The sequence below is a fragment of the Anabrus simplex genome, chromosome 2, assembly GCF_040414725.1.
Source record: "Anabrus simplex isolate iqAnaSimp1 chromosome 2, ASM4041472v1, whole genome shotgun sequence".
NCBI lineage: Eukaryota > Metazoa > Arthropoda > Insecta > Orthoptera > Tettigoniidae > Anabrus > Anabrus simplex.
Window position 1 is genome coordinate 750,723,218 of NC_090266.1, and position 6,656 is coordinate 750,729,873.

Below are 6,656 nucleotides of genomic sequence, written 5' to 3' on the forward strand. Positions count from 1 at the left end.
AAACACTTAAAAAAAATATCATAAAACACTCTTGATTTTAGTATGCACGGAAAATCAACAGAATATGATTCTTTAAATATCTGGAAGTACTGTTCGTAAACAAAGAACAACACTCATGTGGTCAAAGAATATAGGTTAAATCACAACAAGCGAACGGAGCGGAACAAAGAATTTGCGGAGCAAAGCCTGTCGACACCGAAGATTCATTACACGTAACTAATCTCATGATTAGGCCCATATTGAAATTTGCTATTAATGCTTACAATATAGTAATTATTTCAATCCATCTATTCAATACCTAAGATTTACACGGAAGAACTGTTATCCCAGCTTTAAATTCAATTCCAATAATGACACAAACATCACATGGTTAAAAATACCAATCATATCAAAGAATGAGTTATCAACTATCGTGGACTTGCCTTCAATCAAGACCGAGCATGCTTCGACCCACACAAACAAGCGATTATACAAAGTGGAGCGATTATCAAATGTGGTTTTAAATTTTTGTCTGCGATGTCATAAAATGACACCCTCCATCCGTAAAACCGTCAAATGCTGCAATTTTCGTAAATGTTATGGATAAAATGTAAACGTTGGCAGGCGTGTGGTACGTATCAATAGGAAAATAGAACCATGCGCTATTTGTCATGTTGCGGTACTAATCAAAAGTAGCGAAGACTCGCGGTATTCCACACGTTATGGTACTACTAACAGGTAATGAAATTTGCACATGTAACACAGACCTATGATGTTTTGCAAACTGCGGCGCTATTAACAGGCAACGCAAACCTATGGCGTTCCTCACATAAGTGACTAACCACAGGAACCCGCACTATCCCGTGGTATTCCTCACATAGTGGGTAGGCCTACTAAGCATAGGCAAGGCAGAACCATGGTGTCGCTCATCCCATGGTGTTGCTCATATAGGGGTACGAATCACAGGTACTGTAAAATGCATCCTGAGCCACACACTGTTACTACTAATCAAAAACCTATTTTGTACCTAACATAGTGGTACTATGCGCAAGTAAAATCGACCCATGGTGTTCCCTGCGTGATGGTACTAATTCCAAGTACTCATGGTTCTAATTTGATCATCCCTTGGTCGCCCCCTTCAGTCAACTCTTATGACAGGCAGGGGATACCGTGGGTGTATTTTCATCTGCAACCCCTACCCACAGGGGGTTGTGTGTTTGGTCTGCGAGAGGTATTTTATTTCCCTCAAGTCCACCGGCAAGCCGCTTAGGACCCTCCCTATCCGCCTCCTGGGACACGCCACGTAGTAGGTTCGTGGCTTTTTAGTTCCCCTTAAGTGGAGTTTCTGAAAACAAATCACCTATGTTTATTTACTTTTACAGAAGATTCCAAATACCAATTTTTACATCTGTAACATTTTACGTTTCTGAGATATACTGATGATATAGTCTTTGTAAAAATTCAACTCATTTGTCACTCCTGCTTAACCCCCATTAAATTGGATTTTCCAAAAACAAAAAATACGTTTATTTTTAAAGGAGATTCCAAATACCAATTTTCAGGTCTGTAATATCTTCAGTTTCTGAGATATAAGTATCCTCATTAAAGACATTCAACCCCTTCTTCACCCCTCCTAGTGGGATTTTCCGAAGAAAAATAAATGTGTTTATTTTTAAAGGAGATTCTAAATACAAATTTTTGCATCTGTAAACTTTTAAAGTTTTGAGAGAGCCTATAGATACACTCATTTTATAAATTCACCCCCCTTAGCAATGGAATATCCAAAAATCTTCCCTTAGCGAGCACCTACAATGTAATATAATTGTATCCTCAAAATTTAATTTCTTTATGTCCAGTAGTTTTGGCTCGGCGATGATGAGTCAGTCAGTCAGTCAGGACATGTTCTTTTAGATATATAGATTTTACTTATTTGTTATAAATTCCTGGCGACAGGCCATCTAGATCCAGCAATCTTCAACTCTGTAGTCCATCATCTTATCCACTCAGCTAACATGTTACTTGATAATTTGAGGTGTAAAAGATGTATACATACATATAGAAACACACAGTACATTACCAATAACAGATGGCATCGCAAAGTAGGCCTAATTAATATTTACCCCGAAAGATGACTGTCGTCTCTCAATTGTTGCCAACTTAAGTTCTAAGAGGAACAAAAATACATCAAACTCAAATCACGAGTTTCATTACCAATGGTGCTGATTATTGTTTTCAAGAGGAAGTACAACGAGACGAAAACAATCCAGCCGTGTGTCCAGCTCTGTGATAGTGGTGATTATTGTTTTTAAGGGGAAGTATAACTAGATGAAAACAATCCAATCGTGCATCCAGCTCTGTGATAGTGGTGATTATTGTTTTAAGAGGAAGTACAACTAGAAAGAAACAATTTCATATTCTGCCCAGTTCTGGCCCATCATACCGATTATTTTAAGAGGGAGTACAACTACACAAATGCAAAAAGTCCATCTTCTGTTCGCTCATGTGCCAACTTATGGTGAGTATCCATAAATTCATATCCTGTCTTAGTGTTGCTCTCCCATTCGTGACGTGATCACCAAAAGTGTACTTCCAACAGTCACTCAATTAGCAATGCTGTTGCACCTAACTGAACCTAACCTAACCTATCATTATCAGTGGTTTTCGGTGGATCACAGCCTAAACCGTCACTATCAGTGGTTTTCTGTGGATCACAACCTAACCTGTCACTATCAGCAGTTTTTGGTGAATCAAAATTGTTTTTGTAAGTGATACTACAGGCCTGTTGGCTGCCACAGCCCTAACCTAGGGGCTTATCCCTTTTGCTTGTCCCCAGACCAATGGTTTTGCCACTAGCTGGATCTAACCGAACCACACCAACACTTTTCGTACTTGCCGGACGTACCTCATACTCGTCAAGTTTTGGCCACGTCACATCAGCCACATCATATTGGATAGTTAATGTCTCTTTTACGAACCAGCTAGTGAAGTCTTAACCCAATTTAGTGCCTGTAGATCGTGTTACGTCATCTCAAACAGCCAAATATACTAGACCATTAATTTATACATTTAGCTGCCGCTACACGTCCCTTCGAATTATGCGCCATGATTGCAAACCGCAACTTTCTACACACGTCGTCCATGACACCATACAGACGCACGAACAGCAGCTGCAGAGCCCATGCTTGCCCGTACCGGCAGATCCTGGACTTATACCCAGTCACGGTTCGAATCCCAGACAAAGCATGTGGGATTTTTGAAATCTGATTCCACACAAAACTGGAGGTTCCATGGCTATGATCACAATATCTACATGAAAGTACAAGTTCGTTATCTTTTTACTATTACGTGAGCTACCGCCCTCTCATTTCCATTGGTTAGGTGGAGTATGATAGGAAGTAAATACTTCCATTGTCATAAAAATGCTGGGTATGCAAGTGAGGTTTATTATAGAGAAGTTTCTTGTATTCTGACCATTGTTGGTGAAATTACCAAATTGAATTAAAAAACAATTCCTCTGTAATTACAGGAAATCAAGAGGTTATTCAATCTCTCTAATAGTAGAGCAACATGTAACTTATGACAACACATGGAAGTAGCAATCAAATGCATCAGTTTCCATACAGCAACTATGATAAAAGGATGCAACAGCACAGAAATGAAATGGCAAAATACTAGTATACTAAAAAAAGTGTCATAAAAGATATGGAAGCATATACAAAATATACTTAGTAAGAAAAAAAAAAAGTTAAATATGCATTCTTCCACTATTACTACTTCGGTGGCAAAAACGCCATTGATACGGTTAATGTAACAACATGTGAGCATCATATAATGGGCTAATTGCTGCCAACCGGTTTCGATCCAAAAGTACATCCAGACCCAGAAAAGTTTTCTGCACACTTTTGGAACACTTAGAGGAGTTCTAGCAGCCTTACCTAGTCAAATTGCAGAATCTGACAGCCACTATGAATATGTATGACAACTTTTACAGTAGTCAAGTGACAGGAAAACTACATTGTATTGAAAAAAACAAACCTGCTCTCACATTTTGAGAGCAAGAATGAATGAATTCTTAACCTAATAACTTGGACAATTTGGAAACAAATTCTAGAGCTCAGCTGATACCAAATCATGGATCAAATATAAATTACTGGAGCTAAATTCACAGAAACATCTCTAACACAGAATACACCGTTCATAAACGACAAGTGTAGTAACAACAGACGTCCCGGACACCAAAGATTCAGTAATATAAATGTATTGTGAATGGGTGCTGCTAAATCTAGTCACTGTATTTGGATTTCCGAAAACAGTTACCAAATTCTAAAGTACGAATATTTCAGATTCAAAAGCAAAATAATCGTCATAAGCACTCGACGAAGATAACTTATTACCTAATAAAAGCTTTTCTGTACGAGTGCCGAATAAATGATGTTGCCATGCACTTCTTGAAACATTCGCATCACAACGTCAACAAATGTCATCAAAGAAACACAGATCATAGATAATTTGCCAGCTGTACGGAAAGATGTTCTCTGTGATATATTTTCACTGACAGTTGTCACTATACAAACATGGAATAGTCCTCCCAAACCAAATATGAGAATTTCGGCCATTACAAAGCGAACTTCGATTGCCAACATCTCTCACATACTTACATTTGTTTTGTCAGTTATTAGACAGTCTCATTTATACATCCTTTTTAGTATTCACATTTTCTAGTATTCTTGCACATCACTCACGCATCTATACAATAGTCTAGCATATAACCCTTAACGTGGAAATAGCTGACAAACTCACAATTGACACCCACTTTCTAATGACTACTCCACCTTACACCATCCCACATGCAACATGGCGGACATCAGTTGGATGGGATTATGGGAAATCAAAAGATAACACCGTCGCTCCCCAGCTGTGAATGACATTAATAAGGAGTTCAACGCTCTAGGTTCTAATGACATGTCCTTCTGTGCATGAGTTCAATGTTGGTGAAAGAACTAGTACATCAAATACATCACCCAGTACACACATACCGACGAACTTTTTTTTTTTTTTCTGATCATAACTCTGGTCTCGCAATTTTTCACGTACCAAGTAGCATGTCACGTGTCAAAGTGACGGACATTCGTGTAGACTGACGAACTTTAACATCCTAGAACAGCTTTCCCATCATTAAATACGAGCGCTTTACAACTGTTGGGACTCCTCGCAAATTACAACGATGGTGTAGCCAGACGTAGCCTATTCAATTAAAACCTCATGTAATACCGTACATCATTTGCTTATATAGTGTGTCCTCGCAAATTACAACGTTGACGTAGCCTATTCGGGTACACAGCATTTGTTTACATAAAGTTTTTTTTTTTTTTTTTTTTGCTATTTTGTTTTACGTCACACCGAAACAGATATGTCTTGTGGCGACGATGGGAGAGGAAAGGCCTAGGAAGTGGAAGGAAGCGGCCGTGGCCTTAATTAAGGTACAGCCCCACAATTTGCCTGGTGTGAAAATGGGAAACCACGGAAAACCATCTTCAGGGCTGCCGACAGTAGGGCTCGAACCCACTATCTCCCGATTACTGGATACTGGATAAGCAATGACTGCAGTACGTCCCAACTGACCAATTAATTTTAATAATATTTGATTCCTACTGATGGACATATATGATGATCACTATCGCAGGGCAGAGAATTAAGAGTAAGATAGGCCCCATTCGCAATACAAACGTAACCGTAAACTTAACGGCGTACGGTAACGTAATCGTAAAATTAACGTAAATTCACAATGGGGGAACGTAGCCATGAACGTAAAGTGTACACAACAGCCAATCAAAACACTGCCATGTTATTTAGCACGGAAGTCGGGTTATAGGCTATCTCGCAGTTTTCATACCTCGATGGAATCAAACAACGTGGTAGCAAAATTCATATTATATACTTCAAACATCTCTTCCTTTGCTCTTGGGAGCTGTGTACATAGTTTTAGTTCTTGAAGTTGATTTGGGCTCGTTATTTCACCCAGACACGATACTTTATTATATTTGTACTAGTTCTACACTCGCACACAATTCCGATAATGTAGGACACCGATGCAGTTCGCAATTTGTTCTGATTGATAAGTACTTGAAGACTGAGTGAAGTAGAGGGGAAGAGCTTTTTGTCGAAGTCTCCTTTTAAGTGGACTCAGATATTCTCTCACATATCCTATATTTTTGTGCGGCCGGGGTGACGCCTCAACTATACATCTCACCTCGCCGGGCCAAATAGCATAATAGGCTGTCCCTAAGTAGGTTGACGGCCTTCCCCAGCAATGTTATCCACTTGCATCATCCAGGACATAGATCCCAATATCCCGGAAGAGGACATCTGTGAAGCCCTTCTCTCGACCGGTGTCTACTTTGTTCACCGCCTCTACAACGGCACCGACCCAGCACCAGAGGTCCTGGTCTACTACACATCTGCCGCTGCCTGTCTCTCAGTCCAGAAAATCGACGCTCTCATCCATCACCGCCTCTACTCTGTGGTTTCTACACCGGCTCACCTCCAAGCTGAGATTGAAGCAGACGAAGAACTGGCTGCTAGTGCTGACATTACGCCACCCCAGTCCCCACCATCCCCCTTACCAGTGTCTTCCTGCCCTTCCCCTCCTCATACTACCACCACAGTATCTACTCCAG

At 40.0% G+C, this 6,656-nt stretch overlaps 1 protein-coding gene across 2 annotated transcripts in view; it reads right to left on the bottom strand.

Annotated features, from left to right (window-relative positions):
* LOC136864433 (WAS/WASL-interacting protein family member 2) overlaps positions 1 to 4,941 on the bottom strand; it is a 192,478-nt gene extending 187,537 nt beyond the window's left edge. For both annotated transcript variants that reach the window (XM_067141424.2, XM_067141423.2), the window contains exon 1: positions 4,638 to 4,941. The gene's annotated coding sequence lies outside the window, so the exon portion shown is untranslated. The remainder of the gene's footprint in view (positions 1 to 4,637) is intronic.
* Between the last annotated feature and the right edge of the window lie 1,715 nt (positions 4,942 to 6,656).